The sequence below is a fragment of the Carlito syrichta genome, unplaced genomic scaffold (genome assembly GCF_000164805.1).
Source record: "Carlito syrichta isolate Samal-C Ts95f unplaced genomic scaffold, Tarsius_syrichta-2.0.1 Scaffold316302, whole genome shotgun sequence".
In the NCBI taxonomy this organism is placed as follows: Eukaryota; Metazoa; Chordata; class Mammalia; order Primates; family Tarsiidae; genus Carlito; species Carlito syrichta.
This window is the reverse complement of record NW_007260398.1, coordinates 61,541-89,284: the sequence shown is the minus strand read 5'-3', so window position 1 is coordinate 89,284 and position 27,744 is coordinate 61,541. Positions and strand designations below refer to the sequence as shown.

Here is a 27,744-nt window from a genome sequence, read left to right as displayed (position 1 = left end):
ATGGACTTGCAGCTGAGTGCCACCAGGGCCATCAGCAAAGAAAAGGACAAGGCCATTGTGGATGTTGCAGCTGCTACTGGGCTGGATGAGACAGGTGACCCAGAACCTTGGGCTGTAGGTTCTCTGAAGACCTTGCTTTGTGCATAGGGTTTAAATAGGGAACATGCGAGTTTCCATTTTCTGAATGCCCCTAGGTTACTTTCTACTTCTGTTTTTCCTTTCCTTTATGTCTTACATGGGCTTAGAGCATTGTTTCTCAACCATTTTTTTTCATTTTCTTCCTTTTCCATACCTCAAAGTATTGTTAATTAATTTTTCCTAATTGATCACCTCATAATAATTTAATATGGATATACTGTATAAATATTTATGTATTGCATTTATATCAGTGCTTTATACATTTTTAAAAAGCAAAAAGCTTACTTTTTATTCAATGCAGGTTTAAGAATGAAAATTTTAAGCTGAAAGTTACATTTAAAAGCTATGGACATCTCACTTGACTATAAAGATTAGTATTCAGAGTGAGTTTTAGTGTAATGTATGTACTTAATATAAATGTTAATGACTCAAGTTACAGATGCAAAGTTATAACTTATAAAATTATGTAATACCAACATAATAAAGTACTTAAAATCTCTCAAAACTGCCAATTTTTTTTTTAATTCTCTGACTCTACTTTTCATAATATGCCTGGAGTCTGGCCATCCTTTACTTAACCTGTACTGCAACTACTCTTCCCCAAATCATGTTTATCTCTTTCCAGAACTATTACTATAGTCTCCTAACTTCTTCTCCTGCTTCATCCATGCTCCCTCACTGTAAAATCTTTTAAAATTGAGATATAATTCATATACCATACAATTTACCCTTTTAAAGTATATAATCAATGATTTTTAGCATATTCACAATGTTGTGCAAGCATTGTCACTACCTAATCCAAGAACAATTTTATTATTAAAAAAAAAAACCAAAAAAACCATAACATCACCAGCCACTTTCCATAGGCCCCTCACCACCAGCTCCTGGAAAACACTAATTTACTTACTGTCCCTATAAATTTGCCTATTCTGAGCATGTTATTTATATGAAACCACATTACATATGCCTTTTGTGTCTGGGTTTATTTTTTCAGTCTTTTTTTTATTTTAAAGAAGTGGGGCACAATTCAGGGTTACGCATACAAATGGTCATTGTACAGGTAAAACTTGGGCCTCATTTTGGTCCCCACCTTATCTGGTTTGAGATCAGGTATCCTTATTGATGAAGTGTGCCCCTCGCCTTCCCTGGTAGTTTCCCACTACTGCCAATCCCTTTCTTATAGTATTATGATAATTGTTCAGGGTCTTCTTATGAGTGAGAACATGTGGTATTCAGTTTTTGTTTCTGTGATAGATCACTGAGTATTATAGACTCTGAGTCCACCCAAATTACAGTGAAGTTTGTAATTTTGTCCTTCTTCATGACTGCTTTATATTCCATCATGTATATGTATCATATTTTTTTAATCCAGTCAACTTTCAATGGGCAGCATGGTTGGTTCCATGTCTTCGCCATTGTGAATAATGCTGCAAAAAACATGTGGGTGCAGGTATCTTTTTCATAGAGTGATTTGAGTTCCTCCAGGTCTATTCCCAGAATAAGGATTGCTGCATCACATAGAAGGCTGATTTTTAGGTCTTTTAGGAATCGCCACACTGTTTTCCACAGAGGTTATACTAGTTTGTGTCTGTTGTTTTGTTTTGTTTTTTTCTCACCATATTTTTAAAGTTCATCTGTGTTGTAGCAGGAATCAGTACTTTATTCCTTCTTCTGATTGAATACTATTCCATTGCATAGATATACTACTTTTTGTTTATTCATGCATCAGGTGATGCACATTGAGTTGTTTCCACCTTTTGACTATTGTGAATACTGCTGCTGTAAACATTCATGTACACATTTGTGCATACAAATATGTTTGCAAATCTCTTGAGTATATTCCTAGGAGTAGAATTTCTGGGTCATATAGTAACTCTATGTTAAACAACTTTAGGAACCGTCAACCTGTTTTCTAAGGTGGCTACATTATTTTACATTCCCGCCAGCAATTTATAAGCCTACTGTAAGTTCTTAAGACACAGTGATTAGAGCTGTGGTATCCAAAAGGTGGCCATTAGCAACATATGGCTATTGAGCACTTGGAATACATATAGTTCAAGTTGAAATGCTCTGTAAGTATAAAATACATGCCTAATTTCCAAGAGTGAGTATTAAAATGGATATAAAATAGTTATATTTAATCCACATTAAAAATAATATATTTTAATATATTGGGTTAAAAACATATTAATTAAATGAATGTTATATTAGCAAACCAAGTACAAAAACATATTAAAAGGATTATACATCATGACCAAGTGGAATTTATCCTAGAATGCAAAGATAATTCAACATATAAAAATCAGTCAATATAACATACCATATTAACAGAATGTAGAAACACACACACAGTCATCTCAATTGATGCGGAAAAAAATGTGACAAGATTCAACACCTTTTCACAATAATAAATTCAACCAACAAGTAATAAAAGGAAACCACCTCAGCATAACAAAAGCCATATATATGAAAAAGATACAGTGAACATCACACTCAATGGGGAAAGACTGAAAATATTTCCTCTAATATAAAAAACAAGGCAAGAATGCTGATTTTTACCACTTCTACTCAACATACAGTATTGGCATTGCTCTAGTCAGAGCAATTAGGCAAGAATAAGAAATAATAGGAATCCAAATTGGAAAGAAAGAAGTAAATTTATTTATTTGCAGATGATAATATCTTATATATAGAAAACCCAAAGATTCTACCAAAAAAACTGATAGAAATAAGTAAATTCAGCAAAGTAACAGAATACAAAATCAACACACAAAAATGTGTTTCTTGTTTACACACTAACAATGAACAATCTGAAAAGAAATTGACAAAACCAATTCCATTTTCAATTGTATTAAAATAATAAAGTGCATAGGAATTAGTTTAAGCAAGTATAAGAGAGATTTGTACAATGAAAAAAACAAAACACTGTACAAGAAAAAAAAGACAAGACATTAAAATTAAACATATCTCATGTTCATGGATTGGAAGACTTGATATTGTTAAGATTTCAGTACTATCTAAAATGGTCTACAAATTCAATGCAGTCCCTATCAAAATCCCAACGATGTTTGTTGCAGTAGTAGAAAAATCTATCATCAAATTCATGTAGAATCCCAGGGAACCAAGAATAGCAAAACAGTCTTGAAAAAGAAGAATGCAACTGGAAGACTCATACTTCCGAACATCAAAGGTTAATACAAAGCTATAGAAATCAAAACTGTGTGGTACTGTCATGAAGATAGACATATGGACCAATGGAACTTAATAGAAAACTTAGAAATAAACTCTCACATACAAAGTTGAATGATTTTTCACAAGGGTGCCCAAGATCATTCCATGGAAAAAAACAAAAACAAAAAAACAGCGTTTTCAACAAATGGTGCTGGGAAAAACTGCATATTCACATGCAAAGTAATTGGTTTCTTATGTAACAGGACTCTACACACACACACACACACACACACACACACACACACACACACACACACACTGGTATCAAAATGGATGAAATCCTTAAATGAAAGACCTAAAACTATAATACCTTTAGAAGAAAACTTTGGGCAAAAGCCTCATGACGTTGGTCTTGGCAAAGATTTCTTGAATATGACTTCAAATTCATGTCAAAATGTGAATTTCTTTCTACAGACTAAATGAGTGATTTCTCAAGTTCACGTGGAGGCAGATGACTTCAGAGGAGACAGAAAACTTTCCAAACACCACTCAAATAACAGGCACATTTGTAACTAAAATTTTTCATATATCATTTAAACTAACAATTTTTGTATTTCTACTTTCTAATTTTACTATGAGTTAGAATACAAAACTTTACCTAAGGAGCACACATCAAATTGAAAAGAGGAAATGTATAATTCAGGAAGGGAGAATCAAGATTTGAAGAATAGACTGAATTATTAATGTTTTCTTTTATTGTTCGTTGAATAGTTGAGTTGACAATGCTTATTGTATCCTCAGAGTTCTATTGTTACTAGGGTATTGGGAACTGGGAATGTATGTTATCTTAGAAACAATCTCACAAATGCTGGCTGGATTCCCAAGCAGTCCACCAAAGCTCATTTCACTCATAATATAAATAATCGTGAATGAGGGAAACTAATGCTAGAGAATAAATATTTCTTTTAAATATAATAAATAGACCTGGCATGGTGGCTCAGCCTGTGATCCCAGCACTTTGGGAGGCCGAGGTGAGAGGTTTGCCTGAGCCCAGGCGTTTAAGATCAGCCTGGGCAACTTGGTAAGACCTTGTCTTTACAGTAAGTCAAAAAAATAAGCCTACTTAGAAGGCTGAGGCAGAAGGATCGCCTAAGCCCTGCAGATGGAGGCTGTGGTGGCCGTGAGCGTGCCACAGTACTCCAACCTGGGCAACAGAGTGAGACTCAAAATAAAATAAAAATTAAATTAAATTAAATTAAATTAAAAAGTAAAATAAAATAAAATAAATTTAAACATCTCCAGAATCTAAAATCTTTAAATGTAGATATAAAATGCTGGTAATCTAAATTAAAAAGAAAACTAGTGACACACTGGTGGATGAAGTTTAGGGGAGAGTCTGTTTGAGACTTTGGCCACTTCTAAAGGCTGTAGAGGCTGGAGATGCCATTTCTTTACTCTGGCAGATTTTGCCCCAGACTTGGAGGTTTTCTTTTTTTAATGAGTGTCTGAGCTACCAGCATTACTCTCTTGTCCATCAAAACATCACATTAGATGTTTTGCTTTGCTTTGTTTTGTTGACTCCTGAAGGGTATTCATGTACTCTGTTTTAAAATATTTGCATTTAGCAGACAATAAAATTTATTTGACTGCCAAAGCAAAATTTTTCACACTCTCTGGAATTCTTTTTAGTCTCATGGTTTCTTCAGGTCTGTTCCAGTGCTTTTTCCTTGACTTTCAAGGTCCCTTTCTCATGTTCTCAAGATCTGTTGTCCTCAGCTTGAGGCCATATTATAACTAGAGTCAGGGAACAAGTCACCCTATCTCATGCCAACTTGAAGTTTCCTGCTCCTGCAGGAACTTCTATTGATAATTGTGTTCTTAGACTCCGTGGTTCTCAACCCATCAAGATAAAGGCTAAACTAAAGTCCAGTGAGCTAGCTAAAAGACTAAGGTCCCTTCTCCATGGTTGGCCAAGAATCTAGGATGAACATTAATAGCATAATAGTGTGTTATTTTTATTTGGAGTCAGGTGACCCTTGACTTTATTTCAACTTCTCCTTATTGAGTGGCCCTAACAAATGAATTTCACCTCTCTGAGCCTGAGAGGTCTTATCTGCTAAGACAGGATGGTACTATGCCACATAGTGTATGTAAAATACTATGAAAAGTTACAGGCATATGGAATTTGGATGATTACAAGATACAATCAGTCGTGATCATGGTGCACTTAACCGTGCACTTAAATTAGCAGTACCATATGTACAACTTGGTTAGATTTCGTAACCTTGGTATATCAGTGCCTCACAGCTGGGTTTGTGTCAACATGTGGCAGTGTCTTGCTGAGTGGCATTCATTATTGTTGTTGCATGTTTTTGTGTGCCATTGCGAGAATACCAGAGCTTGAATTAGAGCAACAAACAAACATTAAATTTCTTGTTAAATTTGGCAAGAGTGGAAGTGAAATCAGACCCGTTAGTCCAAGTTTATGGAATAATGCAAAGTTTCTTCTTTGCATTATTGCAAAGAAGAAAACAGCAGTGTACAAATGGATTAAACATTTTCAGAGGGAAAAGAAAGCGTCACTGATGAAGAGAGGTCAGGATGGCCAGTAATGAGTCGAACTGGCAAAAACGTTGCAAAAATTTGTCATATTGTGCTTCAGAATTGTAGGCTGACTGTGAGAACCATAACAGACCAAATAAACACTGAGAGAGAAACAGGAAAATCTTAACTGAAAATGTTGGCATGAGAAATTTGAGTGCAAAAATGGTCCCGAAGGATCTCTTGTGTCATTGCAATGCACTAGCTCACACAGCACTGTCTGTGAGGGAGTTTTTAGCCAGTGAACAAATAACTGTACTGGAACACCTCTCCCACTCACCTGATCTGGCCCCCAGTGACTTTGTTCTTTACCCAAAGGTAAAGGAAATATTGAAAGGAAGACATTTTGATGACATCCAAGACATCAAGGGTAATACGATGACAGCTCTGATGTCCATTCCAGAAAAAGAGTTCCAAAATTGCTTTGATGGGTGGACTAGGCGCGGGTGTCGGTGCATAGCTTCCTGAGGGCAGTACTTCGAGGGTGATCATGGTGATATTTAGCAATGAGGTATGTAGCACTTTTTTCTGGGGTGAGTTTGTGAACTTAATTGTCAGACCCCGTATGGTGTGTGGATGTGGGTTCATTTGTAACAAGTATACCACTCTGGTTGGGGAGACTGATAATGGGGGCAGGTTGTGCATCTGTGGGAACAAGATGTAATGGAAAATCTCTGAACCTTCCTTTCAATTTACTGCCAACTTAAAACTGCTCTTTAAAAAACTGTCTTAAATTAAAAAGGCATAGGCACATAGAAGGTGCTCAATAAATGCTAGTTTTTCTCCTTCACCTCCTTTCTAACCTCTATCATGGAAAACCAGAAAATGGAGGAATCTGACACTCTGATAGGAAACACTGCTGCAGGAAAGAGGTCCTAAGAGCCTCTAGGCGAGTCAGAATGTTCTCCTGCCCTCTGCCAGCAGAAAGAGAAGGAAAAGTCCTGGGTTAAAGGTAGAAATTAGTGCTACTGTATGGGATTGTGCAGACTGTGTCTTACACTAGGATGACTTCCAAGGGAGACGACTGGGAGATGAAATTTAGCCTGGGCTTTGCTTGCCAAACCAAGTATTACAGACAGTCTGGAGGAAAGAGAACCTTTTGCAATTTCTCTGTCCAAAGATGGCATATTTTTCAAGAACAAAAAAAAATAGCAACATAACTAGTGCTATAGAGACCTTATGGGGTCTCATTGTCAGTGATTTTTTGGAGCTGTCCGTATTCCACAAGGAAAAGAAATTTTTCACATTATAGGGAGAAGTAGGATGAAATCAGACCTGATTCATTTGTAGTATACAATGAGTAGTTCCTGTAAGAGGTTCTCATAAATTAGGGACTAAATTATCAAGTACAGTAATTATGTATTTGTTTATCAATAGTTATATTGATAAACATATACAACTTGTATATCTTATGAAAAATCTGACCTTTCATAAATTAGATTCAAACGTGTACAGTATATACCCTACACCATTTCTAACCATAGAACTGAAAGCCACAAATTTTTTAATTCAACCTTTTATTTTGAAATAATTGTAAACTTACACTTGTAAGAAATAATTCAGAGAGACCTCATGTATTCTTTATCCAGTTTCTATCAATGGTAAATTTTGTAAAACTAAAGTACAATGTCACAAGGATATTGACTTTGTTATCAATACCAGGTACAGAAAATATCTATCATTGCAAGGATCCTTCATATTACCCTTTTTTGGGGGTGTGGGGGTGTGGGAGTCAGAGTCTCACTCTGGAGCCCAGGCTGGAGTGCAGTGTCAGTTTCACTACTCACCACAGCCTTGATCTCCTGGGCTCAGGCAGTCCTCCCTCCTCAGCCTCCTGAATAGCTAGAACTACAGGCCCATGCCACCATGCCCAGATAATTTTTTTTTTTTTGGTAGAGACAGGGTCTCACTATGTTGCCCAGGCTGGTCTCGAACTCCTGACCTCAATGGCCTCAAGCAATCTTCCTGCCTCAACCTCAAAAAGTGCTGGGATTACAGGCATGAGCCACTGTGCTTGGTCGTAGTACTCTTTTATAGCTACACCCCATAAACACTTCCTTTCTGCTTCATCCCTTCCTTAACTCCTGGCAACCTCTAACTTGTTCTCCATTTCTATAATTTTGCCACTTAAAGAATGTTATAGAAATAGATTCATACCATATAGAATTTGGGGGGATTTTTTTTTTTTCAATAAGCATAATTCTCTGGACATTGACCAAGGTTGTTACCTATATCAGTGGTTTGTTCCTTTTTTCTGGCTAAGTGATATTCAGAGTTTGGATGTATTTCAGTTTGTTTAACCATTCCACCAGTGAAGGGCATCTGAGATGTCGCCAGCTTTTGTCTAACACAAATGAATATTTACTGCTGTAAATATTTTTTGTCTGAGAGTAAGTCATCATTTCTTTGTGATAACTATTCCAATGTGCTGGCTCATCTGGTAAATTCGTGTTTTATTTTCCATATTACATTCCAGAACTGTTTCCCAGAGTGACTGTCCCACTTAACACCCCACCAACAATATATAATTGATTGATCCATTTTCTCCACATTTTTGCCAGCATTTGATGTTGTGATTATTTCATATTTTAGCCATTTTGGTAAGTGTACAGTGATGTCTTGTGATGGTTCAAATTTGCAGTTTTCTCATGGCTTATCGTGTTGAACATTTTTTCATGTGTTTATTCTTCATCTGCACATTTCCTTTGATGAAATGCCGTTTTAATATATTTTGCCCATTTTCTAATTGGATTGTTTGTTTTTTTACTGTTGACTTTTTAGAGTTCTTTGTATATTCTAGAGACTAGTTCTTAGTTGAATACTTAGTTCTTAGTTGAATACTTGGTTTGCAAATATTGTCTCCCATTTTGTAATTTGTATTTTCTCACCAGAGCCCTTCACAGATCAAAAACTTAGTTTCATAAAGTCAAATTTAACAATTTTTACTTCTATGAATAATACTTTTAGTGTCAAGTTTAAGAAATCTTGTGTAGCGCTCCAGCAAAGATTATTGCCTATGTTCTTTTTTTCTAAAAGCTTTATAGCTTTACATTTAAGTTCACGATTCATTTCAAGCTAATATTTTTATGAGGTGTGAGATTTAGATCAATATACTTTTTTTTCCCTGTGAATGTCCAATTGTTCCAGTATCCAGCACCATGTATTGAAAGGGTTATTTTTCCTCATTGAATTGATTTTGCACCTTTGTCAAAATCAGTATATATTAGTGTAAGTCTATTTCTAGGTTTTCTGTTCTCCTCCCATATAGAATGAGTAGTTCCTATCCCTTAGTCAATATCATTCAGTCTTTACTACTGTTACTATATAATAAATCTATCATATTTTCTTTTTTTTAGCCTGTTAATATAGTGAATTACATTAATTGATTTTTCTGATATTGAACTAGCTTTACATCCCTGGAATAAAACTCACTTGCTTAAGGTATGCAATTATTTTTAAATATTGTTATATTCTGTTTAGTAATATTTTGTGAAGGACTTTTCCTTTAAATTAATAGGGAATATTAATCTGCATTTTTTTCTTTGTGTATTATCTTCATCTGGTTTAATATGAAGGTAATATTGGTTTCATGAAATGAATAGAAAGTGTACTCTTTTCTTCTATTTTCTGCAAGGGATTGCATAGAATTTATGTTAATTCTACTTTAAATATTTGGTAGAATTCTTTTTTCTAACTTGAAAATTTTCAATTTTGAAATTGTGGGGTACAATTCAAGGTTATGTATACAAATACTCATTATGCGGGTACCCTTGTTGATGAGGTGTGCCCTTCCTTCCCCAGGCAGATTCCCACTACTGTCAATCCCACCTCCCAACCCCCCAAACTCCCTGCAGTTTCCCGCTACTGTCCATCTTTTTCTTATAGCATCACGATAGCTGTTCAAGGTCCATTTAGGATTGAGAACATGTGATACTCAGTTCTTTGCTTCTGTGAAAGATCACTCAGTATTATAGACTCCAAGTCCATCCAGGTTGCTGCGAAGTTCATGATTTTGTTCTTCTTTATGACTGCGTAATATTCCATTGTGTATATGTACCATAATTGTTTTATCCAGTCCTCTTTTGATGGGCAGCACAGTTGGTTCCATGTTCTTGCTATTGTGAACAATGCTGCAATAAACATATGTGTGCAGGTATCTTTTTTATAGAGTGATTTGCGTTCTTCCGGGTATATTCCCAGTAGGGGGATTGCGGGGACATATGGAAGGTCAATTTTTAGAACTTTTCAGAATTGCCACACTGTTTTCCACAGAGGCTGTACTAGTTTACACTCCCACCAACAGTGTAGAAATGTTCCCTTTTCACCACATCCTCTCCAGCATCCGTTATTTTTTGACTTATTGATGATGGCCATTCTGATTGGAGTTAGGTGGTATCTCAGTGTAGTTTTAATTTGCATTTCTTTGATGACTTGTGAGGCTGAGCATTTTTTTCATGTATCTGTTGGTTGCCCGTATGTCTTCTTTTGAGAATTGTCTATTAATATCTTTTGCCCACTTTGTAATGGGGCTATTACTTTTTTTCTTTTCAGCATGTTTGAGTTCCTCGTAGATCCTAGATATTAGGCCTTTATCAGACATGAAGTTGGCAAATATTATTTCTCAGTCTGTGGGCTGTCTCCCTGCTCTCTTGATGGTTTCTTTGGTTTTGCAGAAGCTTGTCAGTTTGATGAGGTCCCACTTGTCTATCTTATCTCTTATGGCATGGGCACTTGGGGTTTTGATCAGGAATTGGTTGCCAGCTCCAATTTCCATAAGGGTGTCTCCTGCACCCTAAGGTTCTAATAGTTTGAGGTTTTACGTTTAGGTCTCTGATCCATGTAGAGTTGATTTTTGTGTATGGATATAGGTAGGGGTCCTGTTTCAATGTGCATGTGGTCAGCCAGTTTTCCCAGCACCATTTGCTGAATAGGTTCTCCTCTCCCCAGTGGTTGGTGGTGGAGGCTTTGTTGAAGAAGAGTTGGTTGAGAAATTGAGGTTTTCCTTCTGGAATCGCTATCCTGTTCCATTGATCTATATACCTGTTCTGATACCAATGCCAGGCTGTTTTGATTATTGTAGCTATATAATAAAGTTTAAGGTCTGGGAATGTGATACCCCCTGCTTTGTTTTTGTTTGTTTGTTTGTTTGTTTGTTTTGCTGAGGATTGTTTTGGCTATTTGTGGTCATTTATGTTTCCATATGAATTCCTGTATTGCTGTTTCTGGTCTGAGAAGAATGTTACTGGTAATTTTATGGGTATTATGTTAAATCTGTAAATTGCCTTAGATAGAATGAGCATCTTAACAATGTTGATTCTTCCAGTCCATGAGCATGGAATATTTTTCCACTTGTTTGTGTCATCTTTAATTTCTCTGAGCAGTGTTTTGTAGTTTTCATTGTAAAGGTCATGTCTCTGGTTAGAAAGATGCCAAGGTATTTCACTTTTTTGTGTGGCTATTGTGAATGGAATTGTACTTTTTATTTGGGTTTCTGTTTGTTTATTATTGGTGTATGGAAATACAATTATCCTTTGCACATTTATTTTATACCCTGAGACTTTGCCAAAGTTCTTTATCAGTGCAAGGAGGTTTTTGACACATTCTCTTGGGTTTTAGAGGTATAGAATCATGTCATTTACATAGAGGGATAACTTGATTTCCTCTTTTCCTATTTGGATACCTCTGATCACCTTTCTTCTCTGATTGCTCTAGCTAGGACTAGCTAGTGTACATAGTAGACTCTGATAATCTTTTGTATTTCTTCAAGGTCAGTTGTGACTTGATCTCTTGTGTTTCTGATGGTGTTTATTTGGAATTTTTCTCTCTTTTTCTTGTTCAGTCTAGGTAGGTGACCATCAATCTTGTTTATCCTTTCTAAGAACCAGCTTTTTGTTTCATTGATTTTTTTGTATTATCTTTTTGTCTTCTATGTCCCAGACTTGGGCTTTTATTTTGGTGATCGGAATTCTTCTGCTGAAGTTAGGGTTTTGGTGGTCTTGCTTTTCCACCTTCCTTAGAAGACTTGTTAGGCTGTTAACTTGTGATTTTTCCAATTTCTTCATGTGTGTTTGTAGAGATATGGATTCCCCTCTTACTACTACTTTCATGGCATCTCAGAGGTTTTGGTAAGATGTTTCTTCATTTTCATTTGTTTTCAGGTATCTTTTAATCTCTGTTTTGATTTCCATGTTGACTCATGAGTTGCTTAGCATCATGCTGCTTAGTATCCATGTCTTAGTGGGTATTGGGGGAACTTTGTTGGTGTTGATATTTATTTTTATTCCCACTGTGGTCTGAGAAAGTGCATGATACAATTTCAATCTTATGAAATTTGTTTATGCTTAATTTATGGCCAAGGATGTGGTAGATCTTAGAGTATGTTCCATGTGGTAATGAGTAGAATGTATATTCTGTGGTCGCAGGGCTGAGTGTTCTGTCGGTATCAGTTAAGTCCATTTGGTCAAGAGTCACACTGAGGTTCTCGATCTCCTTGCTGATTTTTTGTCTTGATGATCTGTCTAGGATTGTGAGCGGGGTATTAAAGTCCCCAGCTATGATAGTGTTAGAGTCAATATCTTTTTTATGTTTGCCTAGAAGCTGCTTTATGAAAGTTGGTGCTCCTATGTTGGGTGCATATATGTTTAGGATGGATATTTCTTGTTGATGGATTGAGCCTTTTATCATTATGTAGTGACCTTCTGTATCTTTTTTAATTTTTGATAGCTTAAAGGGTATTTTGTCTGATATTAAGATGGCAACTCCAGCTTTCTTTTGTGTTCTGTTCACCTGTAATTTTGCTTCCCATCTTCTTTCTTTGAGTCTATGAGTGTCCTTTCTGGGGAGATGAGTCTCTTGGAGACAATATATTGTTGTCTCATGATATTTTACCCACTTTGCCATTGTATGTCTTTTCAGTGGTGCATTTAGTCCTTTCACATTCAGGCTAATTATTGAGATGTGAGCTTTTATCCCTGTCTTGAGGTTCTTATAGTGTTGTTGTTGTTCCTGTTTGTTTGTTGTCTTTCTTTTAATTTTTGGGTTGGTTCATGTGTGTTTTCAATCTTTTTCTTGCACTCTTGTGAAGAACATTGTCATTCTTTTTTTCCTTTCTTCTGTGTTTAATACTTTCTTAAGTGTTTCTTGTAGAGCTGGTCTAGAGGCAGCATCAGTTCTTAGGGATTGAATGTCTGGGTAAGATTTTAATTCTTCCTCACTGTTGAAGTTTAGCTTAGTTGGGTAGGTTATTCTTAGTTGAAATTGTTTATCTTTGAGAACTTTGAAGATTGGGCTCCAAGTTCTTCTAGCCTGAAGGGTTTCGTAGATAAATCTGCTGCTGTTCTAATTGGTCTTCCCCAGTAGGTAATCTGACCTTTTTCTCTTGCTGACTTTAGGATTTTTTCTTTTACACTTACTTTGTTTAGGCAAATTACTATGTGTCTAGGAGTTGGTCTTCTCATTTGTTGTCTTGCAAAGCATCTCTGAATCTCTTGTGTTTGAATGGTCGTATCACTGATAAGATGAGGGAAGTTTTCTTGAATAATTTCATGGAATGTTTGTTCCAGGGTGGTCTCTGTCTCTCTGTCTCAGAAAGTCCAATTACTCATAGGTTCAGCCTCTAGGTTTTATTCTGTTTTTTTAAGTTTCTTTTCTATGTTTTTGACAGTTTGGGTTAGTTCTATATTTTGGTCTTCAAGCTCTGAGATTCATTCTTTTGCTTGTCTAATTCTGTTTTCCATGCTTATCAGTTTGTTATTTATTTCATTCACAGTATTCTTTACTGTTGTTATCTCAGTTATCAACTCCTTCATATTTTCCTTTTGTCTCTCCTCAATTCTTTTTATTCTCTCTATTAATGTCTTGACATCTAGGTTTGTAGTTTGAGACCAGTCATTCTGGGAGTTCTTCACTGTTTGCATTCCAAAGTCTATTTTCTCATTGTCTGACCTCCCAGGGGTCTGTGTGAGACCCATATTCTTCTTTTGGTTTTTCTTCATTTGTGTAGATTTTCCTCCCCCTCACTTTTTTTTCTCTTCTTTAATTCTGTTGCTCAGGGATGGTAGGGTTGCTTTTACTTCTGTTTGCTCAATCTCCTATTCTTCCTTATGTGGATCCTCTGACTTTTTTCAATTCTGAAGCTGGACTGTGGGTTGGGGGCTGTACTTTTTGCAGTTTTGAGATTTAATTGAGGGGGAAGCTGTGATTCAAAATCTATCTGCAGATCTCAGTATCCACTGATAGGTGTATGGGCACCCTGGAACCCACTTCCCACTGCCTTTCAATCTGTCCATGCAATGGGGGTATAGGTTTGCTCCCTGAAAGCAAAATGAGGTAAGAAAAAGGAAAATAATGGGAAAAGGAAGGAGAGGGGCAAGAGAAAGGTGGAGAGAGAGAAGAGTTAGAGGGAAAACAGACAGACATACCAACTAACAATTGAAAAGAGACACAAAAACAGAAAGGAGTAAAAAAAAACTAAAACATGCAGACAATCACACAAACACAAAAACCAACAAAAACCTCCCTATTGATTTATTCTTCCCATAAACAAGCAGGAAGTCTAATGAAAAAAATAAATAAAATATCAGAAACAAAGTAAGTATGAAAACATTATCAAAAACAGAAAGTGAGAAAAAAAAACTAAAACAAAATACAAACAAAAATGAGCAAAACAGACAAAAAAGAAAAACAAGGAACCAAACTCACTCCGAGTACATTCTTGTGAGTCCAACATCCTTTCAGCTCTGATCTCTAGCTCTCAGTGCAGGCTGATAGGGTTGCTTATAGCTTCAATCAGATGCCCCAAGCCTACTGTGGAAGGAGGGTGGATCAGATCTGGACTTACCCGGCTTGCTGCCTGTCAAGTCTGCCACTCAGATCTGACCTGTCTGTGTCTGATCCAGCATGAGAGAAGGGCTTTTGTCTCTCCCAGTTTGATGAGATTACCTTAGGTCCCAAGTTGGGGACTGGGTAGAGTTGGCAGAGTTGGGCAGGGCAATGCAGGTCTCTGCCTGGTCCTGGGACAGAGAAAATGGATGTGGTTGTCATTTCTTCACCAGGAATGGGGCTCCTCTCTGACTTTCCTATATTCTTTCTCCACTGATCAGATCCAAGGTTCCAGCTGATTTGCTGTAACAAGTGATGTTGTGGGCCAGGCCCCAGGAGATGAGAATCAGCTGGATTCAGCAGGTTTTCTCAGGAATGTCCTGTGAATAGCAGACAATCTTGCATGCCAATAGCTCAAATCTCAGGGCAGCAGTCACCTTCAAAAGGGGACCCCGGGTGCATGGACCTGTGTCTCCTCTCAGATGGACTTTTACTCTGCCACCAGTCCATGCCTACTAATGCAGAGTGTCTTTTTTTTTTTTTTTGAGTTGGAGTCTCACTCCGTTGCTCAGACTGAAGTGCATGCTCCCAGCCACTGCAGCCTCAACCTGCTGGGCTCTGGCAATCCTTCTGCCTCAGCCTTCCAAGTAGCTGGAAATATAGGCACTCGCTATCATGCCAGGTTAATTTTTGATTTATTTTAGAGATGAGGTCTCGCCAAGTTGCCCAGGCGGGTCTCGAACCCACGGGTTCAGAAAATCCACTCACCTCAGCCTCTCAAAGCACTGGAATTACAGTCTGAGCCACTGAGGGTCTAAGCAAAGGGTCTTTATGGACACTTGCTTTTGCAGAGACTCTCACAGTCCAACCTGTATGGTGGCCATCTTGTCCAAATCCCCAGTAGAATTCTTCAGTGTAAACATTTTATTAGGAGATTTTGTCCAAACCCCCAGTAAAATTCTTCAGTGTAGATTTCTTTTACAGGAAAAATTAAAATATAAATTCAACTTTCTTAATAATTAAATCCTGTTTAAATTATCTATCTTATATTAGGCAAATTATGGTGGTATGCATTTTTCAAGTAATTAATTCATTTGGTTTACATTGTCAAATTTTTGTGTGTAGGGTTGATCATAGTGGTTCTTTATTATGCTTTTGATGGCTCAGGGTCTGTAGTGATATCTGCTTTTTCATTTCTGATAGTGATGATTTATGTCTTCTTTCTTGTTGTTAGTTTTTAGGAGTTTGTCAATTTTATTAATCTATTCGAAGAACCAATATTTTACCTCATTGATGCTATTGTTTTTCTGACTTCAGTACCATTGGTTACTCTTATTATTATTTTCTTCCTTCCTGTTTTGGGCTTATTTTACTTTTCTTTTTATAGATTCTTGAGGTAGGGACTTAGATTTTTGATTTGACACTTTTCTTCTTTTCTAATATTTACATCTAAGTGCTATAAATTCGATTCTCAAAACTTCATTAGTTTTGTCCCCTGTTTCACAAGTTTTCTTAGAATACATTTTTATTGTGTTTGGTGTATTTTTGATTTCCACCAAAACTTCCTCTTTGACTCATGAATGATTTTAAAGTCCCTTGTGCTTCCTACCCCCATCCCCTGGCAGTTCACTACTTATGTACCTAATCCTGACTTGTACCCCATGTCTTAAAATAAAATAAAGAAGAAAAGAAAAGTTTGTTGCTTATTTTTCAAATGTTCAGAGATGTTTCTATTATCTTTATGTTATTAATTTCCAATTTGATTCCACGTAGTTAGAGAAGACACTCAGTATAATGTAAATTCTTTTAAATTTGTTGAGGTTTGTTTTATGACCCAGTCTATCTTGATAGATGTTTCACTTGAAAATAATATATTTCTTCTGTTTCTGGATGGAGTGTTCTGTAAATGTTGATTAGATTCCATTGATTGATGGTGTGATTGACTTCAATATCTTTGTGGTTTTCTGTCTCATTATTTTTGTCAATTGTTGAGAGAGGTGTGAAGTCTCTAACTATAATTGTGAATTTGTCTTTTTATTCTTTCAGTTTCATTCATTTTAGATTCACATATCTCTGTTGTGGTACATACATATTTAGAATTCTTGTCTTCTTCTTTTGTCATTAATTAATAGATGAATAGCCCTCTTGATTTCTATTAGTTTCCTTTGTTCTGAATTTAATTATAATATTAATGTAGTTACTCCTGCTTTCTTTTGATTAATATTGCATTATACATATATATATTTGCATCCTTTTATACTTTTAACCTACCTATATTGTTATGTTTGAAGTGATTTTTTTGTAGAAAGTATATAGTTGGATCATGATTTTTTTTTTTTTTTTGAGTTGGAGTCTCACTCTGTCACCCAGACTGGAGTGTAGTGGCCTCTCCCAGCCACCACAGCCTCGCCTGCTGGGCTCCGGTGATCCTTCTGCCTCAGCCTTCCAAGTAGCTGGAAAGATCATGATTTTTTAAAAATTCACTTGGCCAATTTGTGTTTTAATTGGTGTATCTAAACCATTTACATTTAATGTAATTATTGATATTTTAAGGCTTAAGTCTGACGTTTTATGATTTGGTTTTGGTCCTCTATTTTTTGTTTCTCTGCTTTGTCTTTCCTTCCTATGGATTATTTGAACTTTAAAAAAAAACTTATTTGATTTATATAAAGAGTCTTTTAGTATATCTCTTTATAAATCTTTGTTAGTAGTTGCTCCAGATACTGTTTATATAAACATAATTTAACACAATCTGTTAGAGTTCAAATATAGAAATCATACTTCCCTTTGTGTCCCTTTATTTCCCTTTGTATGTGACACATACTTCCCTGTGTCCCTCATTTTAAACATATCTTCTCTACTTACACTTAGAACCACATCACACTGTGTTAAAATTTTTGCTTCTCTCATCATAATTTTAAAAACTCGAGAAAAAAAAGCTTATTGCATTTATCCATTTTGCTTATGTTCTTTTTTCCTGATGTCTAAGGTTCCTTCTTTTATTACTTTATTTCTGTTTATAGCACTCTCTTTGTTATTCTTTTTAGGATAGGTGGATTCTTACTTCCTACTTTGGATTTACTCTTTTTTTTTTTTTTTTTTTGAGTGGAAGTCTCACTCTGTCACCCAGACTGGAGTGCAGTGGCCGCTTCCGGCCACCGCAGCCTCGACCTGCTGGGCTCCGGCGATCCTTCCGCTTCAGCCTTCCAAGTAGCCGGAATTACAGGCATGCGCTACCACGCCCGGCTGATTTTTTGATTTATTGTAGAGATGAGGTCTCGCTGCCCAGGCGAGTCTCGAACCCGCGGGCTCAGGCAATCCACTCACCTCAGCCTCCCAAAGGCGCGGGATTACAGGCTGAGCCACCGAGCCCGGCTTGGATTTACTCTTTTAAAAAAAAAAAAAATTCTTGAGGTGGGAACTTATATTATTTATTTGACACTAATGCTCGTGACAGTAACCCAGATTTTTTTCATCTGATAACTTCTTGATTTCCCTTTTATTCCTGAAAGAATTTTCACTAGGTATTTTATTTTGGGTTGATAGTTTTTTTCTTTTTAAGTTTCCATCACTTGAAAAATAGATTGCCACTTTCTTCTGGCCTTCATGGTTGCTAATGAGAAAGTCATTGTCATTCGAATTATTTTTCTCAGTGTTAGGTATTGTTTTTCTCCAGTTGCTCTCAAAATCTTTATTTATCTTTAGTTTTTAACATTTTATTACATATTTGACATGAATGTCTTTGAGTTTATTCTTTTTGAGGCTTACACAGTTTCACAAATGTATAGGTTTATGTCTATGCCAAAGTTGGAGAGTTTTTAGCTATTTTAGCTATTATTTTTTCAAGTATATTTTCAGCCTGTTCATTTTTTTCTTTTTCTTCTAGAGTGAATAATATGAATGTTAACTCCTTTGTTATGGTCCCGTAGGTCCCTGAGACTTTGTTCTTTTTTTTTTTTCTGGTCTATTTTCTTTTTCTTCTCTCTCTCTCTCTCTCTCTCTCTGAATTATGTAATTTATATTGTTTGTCCTCCATTACACTGATTCATTTTTTTCCATCCTGCTGGTAAGCCTATCCACTGAGCTAGTTTTTGTATTTTTCAGTTCTTAAATTTGCATTTGATTCTTCTTTTTATCTTTCTAGTTCATTGCTGAGACTATTTATTTACCATTTGAGTTCATTAGTTTCAAGCATCTTCATAATTTCTCACTGAAGCGTTTTTTTACATGGTTGTTCTAAAATCTTTGTCACATAATTCTATCGCTGTTATTTCAGTATAGGCATCCACTCATTGTTTGTTTTCTTTCTGTGAGAGATCTTCCCTGGTCCTTAATATGGTAAGTGGCTTTAAAATTGAAACCTGGGCATTTTTACATCATACTATGAGAATCTTGATCTTATTTAAATCTTCTAGGTTTGTTTTATTTTTAACACTACTCCACTGCAGAGAAAAGCAAGTGTGTATGTTGCCAAGCAGAGGTTGAAGACCACATTCCTGCTTGGCCTCCATTGACATCCAAGGTTGACAGGTCTCCTTGTTATTGCCAATTAGATGGAGGAGTTTCAGCTCCCCATGTGGTCTCTATTGATACAACAGGCAGCAAATGTCTTACTACAAGCCAGAAGATCCATACGTGGCCTTCCCTGATACTATTGTGCTGGATGCAGGAGCACCTTGATACAACCTCGGTAGAGTAGAAATCTAGATTAACCACTCAACCCTTGCTGGTTTGGATGAGAATAAAGTCACAGTTCTTTTTCCTGTGATGTCTAACTTACTTAGAGAAGTTATTGTCTAAAAGTTTTCACTTTTGCTAGGCTTCCCTTTTCTTAGTCTCTTGCCTAGAGAAATCATGCTCTCAGATTTTTGTTTGTTTTGTACTCCAAAGTCATGGTGATTTTTGTTCTTTGCACTTATTAGTGTTTCCAGGTTGCTAGCTTCTTCAGCTAAATGTCCAGGATTAATAAGGCAAAATGAGCATCCAAGACCTCACTACTGTATATATATATATATATATATATATATATATATATATATATATATATATATATATATAAAATGTCCACAGTTTATGATTGTACTTGAAGGGAGAGACTGGAAAACATACATCTATTCCATCTTCCTAGACAAGGAAGAACCTAAACTCAGACCACAAGATTTTATAAGTGATCCTGTATAAAACATTGTGCTGGTTAAGAAATTTAATGTTAGATTGAGAACTTGATTTTGCCATAGAAAACCACTTAACCTTTTGGGTATTCATAAGATATCCTAAAGTTTAGAAAAGCTTTTACAAACCCTTTTGATAACTGTCAATGTTGTGATATGTTTACCCTAAGAATATAGTAAGGGTATTATAGCATATGCTTTTTATTTTTACTGAATACTTATACAACTATTATTTATAACCAGTAGATTTTGTTATTTACCATGGTACCTTGCAAGTTTCATTATTCTGTATTTTTCTTTCCTTTTTCTCATCCTTATTCTATCCACTCACCCGGAAATTATGAAAAATGGCCAATCCAAAAATAAATGGTAGAACTTTCTTCTAGATCAAACTCCTGCCAGACAGAAGTCAGAAAACAAACAAACAAACAAACAAACAAACAAACAAACAAAAAACAGGAGCCAGACTGTTCAGTGTGAGAGGTGTATGTGTTTGTGTAAAGGGCAGTCAGTTATTTGATGCTCCACTCAAATGCAAAGATACTCAATGTCATTGCTTATATAATCTACTCAGGTTTACTTAAACCCTAAAGCTAAAGCTTAGTTTCAAAAACTCTGTGTACTGTCAAAACCCTTGTAACTTGATGACTTTAAAAAAACAGATATTTCAAATATTGTGTCAAAGTACTCAAGGCAGGAGCATATATTATGGTGGCCTGTAAGAATTTATCAGTCATTGTGTTATTTGAAAGAAAAGATGAGTGATATAACTGAGCCATTGGGTGTCATATGCATCACCTATGTTGGTGAGATGAGTAGTGAATCTCAGTATTTCTAGGACAAGAGGTAGCATGAGTCTTCTCCATTAGACTGCAAACTCCCAGAAAGCAGAGGCCATGTTGCATTCTTTAAGGCCTGGCCTATATTACAGTAAGTTGTCAATGTCTATTGAATTAATTTAAAAATGTTGTTTTATAATCATTGATCTCTCTAGCAACTAAGCAAGAAGAAAGCCTACTTCTATTGGTAGAGACAGACATTTCTTTAAGAGAATTAAAGAGAAAACTTAGCAAACACCTATGGAGGACTTCCTTGGAAAATCACTTCAACTTCTACTAGAGGAGTGATCCACAGACAGAAATTACAGGTCAGAATTTTCCCTGAAAGTAAAAAGGATATATTCACTAAACTTGGGTGAACATCAAGCCAGACTCTTTCTTCTTAAATCACATTTTCCTCGTACTTTTTTGTTGCTGACACTGGACATTTCCAGGCCTACAGCTGTACCTTCTATAGAAAAATATATTCACATTTTTTACATGGTTATGAATCTATTGATCTGGTGAGTAGAGGTTGGCCTGCTTTTTATGCTGTAGAAATGCCAACTGCATCTTTTGATCTTTACCAGAAAATTAAATGCTGTCAGGGGCTTGGGCTGTGACTATAACAACTAGTCCTTTTCTTCCCAGTCCCCAAAAAAGAGAGGGCCAAGGAAGGACAGGTTATTCAGAGTTTCTAGCTGAGTTAACAGCTCACATCTTCACACCTTTGCCCCCCCGCCCCCCCCGCCAAGTTACTTCTTCTGCTGTGTCCTTGTACTGTGGGAGGTTATGACAATGGTGTCAGGCCTCTCAGAATGTACTTACTCTATAAAGGAAAGATTATTCACCAGGCATGCATTTCACTCCTTTCCAAGGTGTTAATCTCCTGGAAATTATATGAAAATTGATAACTATATGTGCATATGTGCTTTTTTAGAAGGAGGGCCCTGTGGGCTTCACAGATTTTAAAAAGTTAGCAATCTAGTTAAATGTTTTGTCCAATTAGCCTGTTAATGTAGACATGAATGTGTTGCTGGAAAGAGATGGCAGTATGTTGCCAACAGAATAGTCGATCTATTTATTTTTAGCAGATATCAGTAGTCTTCCATGGTTGGAGGCTGAGCTATTTATAGGTCTTCTTTTCCCATAATCTTGCTACCAGGTGAATATTACAACACAAACAAACCTGAGACAAAATTCTGCTATACATACAAGTGTGTGTTAACAAGCAGGAATCAAGAGTACTAAAAATGAATATACCATCTGCCAAAAGAAAACAACAGAAGAATAAATTATTGAGAATCTAACAGGACTGGGAGTGCTTAGAGGGCTATGTGACAGTCCTCAATACATGCATAGTGAATACACTCATACCTTCAGTCACATATCATCTTAAAAGAGTCCAAACAACCTCAGTAAACAATTTTCCACCCTGGAATTCAGCCAATAAAATTCTGTTGCCCAAATGTCTTCATATAATGTGGCACTGAACCCCATGTAGTCAATATATATTGGTAAGATTTAAAATTTAGGACTAGGTTGAATATGACAGAGGCAAAGAAAGAAGGATTATAAGTGGCAGACATATTAAGTAGAAAAAACAATTATTAAGTATAATAACTAGATTGAATCTATAAAACAGCTTAGGAAGAAAGATACCTATATTTTAATTTTTCAGTAGTGGCATATGAAAACAAAGCTAAGCAGGAGGGATGGGTACAACAGAGACAAGAATGTTTTAGAGCTGATACTGCAAATGGTTTTATTGCAGTGGATGCCTTTACAATTGGGTAATCAGCTGTAGGGAACCAGAATATGCCACTCCAAAATATGCCACTTTGGCATAAAGATTATTTTGAGCTAGAGGCAAATGGGAATCAAAAGAAACAGAAAGAAGCCTTCTCAGAGCTTTTCTTATCGAAGAGCAGAAACTTCTGAAAAATGAGAACTGCCATAAATCCTCTCTCCTAGGGAAGTTTCATGGTCATAAAGAAGATGGCACGTCAGCACGAGACAGAGTTGCACAAACAAACCTTAATCCATTAGTTTCTCCCATGTATTTCTCTTCCAGAGTTTGCTATTCTTGAAAGCCTAAAGCCCCCTTTTTTCTCTTTTCCCTTCTCTACAAATTTATTTTTCTTTTTTGAAGGTGCTATATATGCCCAAGTTCTAACCACCCCTTTGAGTTATTCTTCATTTTGCTTTTTTCCTGAGTGATGTGCACTACATGTATTAATAGATTGTTGGTTTTTTGGTTGTTTGGTTTTTGTCAGTCTAATTTTACAGCTCCTAGCAGAGACCTGCAGACAGACAAATATATTTTTTTTAACTGTAAAAGTTTCTCCTCTACAGTCTTAAGGTTTTTGTCAGGACCTAAGGAATCACATTGACATAAGACAGATTAATGGGGGAAAACATACACATTTATTTTATGTGACACGGGAGCCCTCATAAGGAAGTAAGGACCCAAAAAGAAAATAGGAAAGTTGAATGCTTACATATTGAATTGAAGAAAATTTAGTTAATTATAAAAGCATGACAAGAAAAAGGGGATTAGGTTAGGGCAGTTAATAAAAATGTAACTAGAAAGATCAAGGTTTGTTTGTACAGATTTGTCTCGGCTTCAGTTTCCCATCTCTAGGGATAAGAGTGTTACTTTCTTCCTGGTATAAGGAGTACATCTTCCATACAGTGGTTTTATCTTTTGCTTTTGGGAAGAAAAGAAAAAGTTAGAGTGACCTTCTTGTACCTGTTGTTTTCAAGTGCCGTTAGCACAAAATGATACTTATGTCAAAGTGGTAGAAGTGATACATATTTCTTTTGAGGGGGGACATATTCTCCATCCTTCATTCCCATAGAGCTAATAAAGGATGACGAGAATTATGCTAGAATGAATTCAAGGGAAGAGTGTTCAAAGTCCAGTCACCTGGGGCATAAGGGTGTAGGTTTTGGAAATGCTAGATGGACAATACAGTAATGGATTCTTCACAAAGGTGCTTCTTATTTCCAGTGAGTGGAGGATCAGAGACAAAACTATGGTGTCCATAGGCATAATATACCTTAAAAAGAGGCGGAAAAGGGAAAGAACATCAAGAGTTATTCTCTAGGGTGGTGCATCAGTAGTGCAATATTGAGTAGTATGACCCACAACTCTTCTAGACACGAAGCACCTACTTTCTCTTTGGGTCCAGAATGTTCAGACTTTGTGTGTTACCAATATTCTAAATTGCAAAACAAGGGGTATTACATGAGGGTCAAAGTGTGGAAAACTGGGTCAAAGACCATATTAAGAATTAAGTTTCTTCCTATACCTGTTTCCCACTCTTGGCCTCTAAACTACCATGACTGTGTATGTTTCTGACTTCTTGTATATTTATGGTTGATTTGCATGTTTACGACAAAGTAGCAGTTAATCTCACTCTTCATGAGAACACAGAAGCCACAAACTTAACAGCGTGGATTCTATTTTTTCTACTCATCTGGATTTGAACAAGCACAGTAGATATGAAAACTAAATAAACTCTCCTTGTTCCCAATTTAGCTTCTCTGTCAGCAACAAAAGAGTCACCAAATGTTCCTTCTTTTAATCTGTGGCCTTGAAAATATATAACTAGATTTTGGGCTCAAATGTTTTCATAAAATATTCACAGCACTAAAAAAGAATTAAATCATTGGCAAAAACTGGGGGAGAATTAAAATATTGTAATATCTCCTCATCTTAAAGATTCGATGGTAGATAATGAGACAAGCACAGTCCCACTGGGCTGTGTATTTATGTATACTTTGGGTAATTGTGTATAAATAATTGGGTAGATTAAAGGAGAACAATACTGAATGTGCAATTAGAACAAACAAGAAAATCATTGTTCTGGGAATACATGCTTCTTTAGAAAATATGGCAAAGGTGTTTATTTTATAAATAAGTTGACAGTATTGTAACATTAGGGATCCTGGAGCAACTTAAACTTCAGAATTTATTAGAAATGAATAGCTACCCTGTTCTCTCCGGTCCTTAGAGCTCGCCGTCTGTCTGGCTCTTTTACTTTTTAACTTCCAGGACACGAATTCACAGCCAAGTCTTCTGAAGAAGGAAAGTTCTTTGTGGGAGGGCTCAACTTTAACACCGATGGGCAGGCACTGGAAGACCACTTCAGCAGCTTCGGCCCTATTTCTGAGGTGGTTGGTGTCAAGGACCTGGAGACTCTGATCCCGGGGTTTTGGCTTCATTACCTTCACTGACCCAGAGCATGCCTCAGATGCCATGAGAGCCATGAATGGAGAGTTCCTGGACGGTCACCAGATCCATGTTGACCATGTAGGCAAGTCTGCTTGGGGAACCAGAGGGGGTGTTTTTGGGGACCGTGGTCGTGGCTACTCTAGAGGTGGTGGGGACCAAGGTTATGGGAGTGGCAGATATGACAGCCACGCTGGAGGATATGGATATGAATATGGATATGGATATGGAAGGTCCAGAGACTATGGTGGCAGAAACCAGGGTGGTTATGACCACTACTCAGGAGGAAATTACGGAGACAATTATGACAACTGAGATGAGACATGTACACATAATGTAGATACACAAGGAGTAACACTTCAGATCCAGGATCGTCCTTCCAAAATGGTTGTATTTATAAAAGATTTTTGGAGCTGTACTGAAACATCTGTTTTAATTACACCAATTTCTATTTTTCAATTACTCTCCCAAGGTAGCTTATTAAAGACCTTTTAGAAAGCTCCATGTGTTTTTAAAAATTTTCTCTCCCATTTAAAGACAAATTCTAGGACATTTGTAGAGTCTGGGTATTTTTTCTTTGACGAGTTTTTTAGTTTAGGATCTCAGGATTATTGGTTCTAGTAATAATGGGTTCTGGCAAGTTTGGCCAGATGGATAAAAATTGATGTGTATCAAGGGATATTTAAGAAAAATCTGTATACAATGTTTATTATGGTTATGAAGCAATTTCAAAATATACCTATAAGAAATCTGCATCAAGAACATGATTACCTAGAGGAGATTTTTTACTCAAGATCACCAACCTGATTATATAGAAGAGCTTCTTAAAAATGTATGTGAATGTCATTTTTTAAAAATACTGAAAAAAAATATTCTGTTGTGTTTCATATAGTGTTTAGGATGTCCTTCACAGAGCTGATTAAAAAGTTGAAAACTGAAAAGAAAAAAAATAAATAAATGAATAGCTTATGCTCAACTGGAGAAGTATGTCTTAATTATAAGATAATATAGTACAACCACCATCAATTAATTATCTCTCACTAGCTCTTTTCTTTCTCAACCTTTCTAATTTTAAAATTCATAAATATTTCAAGAGAAGGATGATATATCCGTTTCTTATTTATTTACATTTGGTGTGATGTTTAACATGAGCTACTAGAAGTTCCAGAAGCTTTTAAGCATTTATGGAGGACATTCAGGTTTCTTTTTTCCCTTTGAATAAAATTGGAGTGCTTTACCAAGAAAAAGCAAAACGAAACAAAATTCCAATCTCCAAAAGTTTTAGTTTAGTTTGAAATTCAAGCTCAAAAACTTTAAGTGGGCTTTGAAAGTTGGCACAGTGCATCCTTCCAGCGTTGCATTTAAGGACCTCAGGATGTCTCAGCCCATGATTGCATTTTGGTTGGCTTTTTTATTTTTTAATGTGAAGATGTGTGTTTTATTGAACGCTGTGATTTTATTGTACAGTGGCAATATTTCTAAAATTAAGTTTGAAAACTCAAATAGAACTTCAGAACTAAGTTTTAGAAAAGCAATTATTGAGCCAGTCCAGAGATAAATTAACTTCCTTTGCAAGAGTTTAACTGCTACTTGTTCTCAGTGTTTTCATCTTTGTAAAATGGATGTAACAACTCTAATGTGATCATCCCACCTCAAAAAAAAAAAAAAAAAAAGTAGTATATTTCTTGTTCCTAATTCCGGCAAAGCAGAATAATTCCCAGGTTTGAATAACCAAAGGCAAACATGTTATCAAATCCTTTACTTACTTCTTAGGCTGATGGTTTCTTCCTCTAATCTTGTTTCTCCTCAACCACCAATTGATTTAGGTGAGTTATAGGACATTGTTTCCTATTTCTTAATAATAATCTTTAAATTAGCCCACTGCTTGCACATCAGGTGCTCATAAAAAGTTTGAAGAATTAACAGGCAAAAGAATATTAATCTTTTGAAAGTAAGTGGCTGTGCCCTCAAAGTAGAATATGCTGCATCACATCCAGATCTCTGCTCAAATCTCCTCACTTGGTTTGAGTTTTCTTCTTTTTTTTTTTTTTTTTTGAGTTGGAATCTCACTCTGTCACCCACACTGGAGTGCAGTGGCCACTCCCGGCCACCACAGCCTCGACCTGCTGGGCTCCGGCGATCCTTCCACCTCAGCCTTCCAAGTAGCTGGAACTATAGGCGCTCACTACCAAGCCCGGCTAGTTTTTGATTTATTGTAGAGATGAGGTCTCGCCAAATTGCCCAGGCGGGTCTCGAACCCCAAGGCTCAGGCAATCCACTCATCTCAGCCTCCCAAAGCGTGGGATTACAGGCTGAGCCACCAAGCCCGGCTGATTGAGTCTTCTATGGTTGTTTCATTAAAAATAACATCATAATTCACAAGCATGCTTTGTTTCCTTTCCAAAGGATCCATCTCTTATATAAAGTCCACATAGACTCTGAAGTACTTGGAGGCTGACAGAACAGCAAAGCAGTAACAACAAAGTTATAACAAGAGAACTGGTGGTGAAGTGACTTGAGTAACAGCACTAATGACTCAGCTGGTGCAAGACTGGAAGAGATGTGAATGGAAGCATGGAAGATATAATGACTTAAAAGCTAATATTTGAGAGGGCTCGTTCAGTGCCAAGCACTGTATATGTATCAACTAAGCACTGTTCTAGAACTTCATATGTATCAACTTATATAGTCTTTAAAATAATCTTATGATGTTACTATTTTATCTTCTTTTTTTTTTTTTAGATAAATAAACTGAAGCTCAGAGAGGTTAAATGACAGGTTCAAGGTC

The 27,744-nt window shown here is 36.3% G+C and overlaps 1 pseudogene; it reads left to right on the top strand.

The window, feature by feature from the left end:
• On the top strand, positions 1–25,271 carry LOC103276701 (annotated as a pseudogene).
• The last annotated feature ends 2,473 nt before the right edge of the window (positions 25,272–27,744 follow it).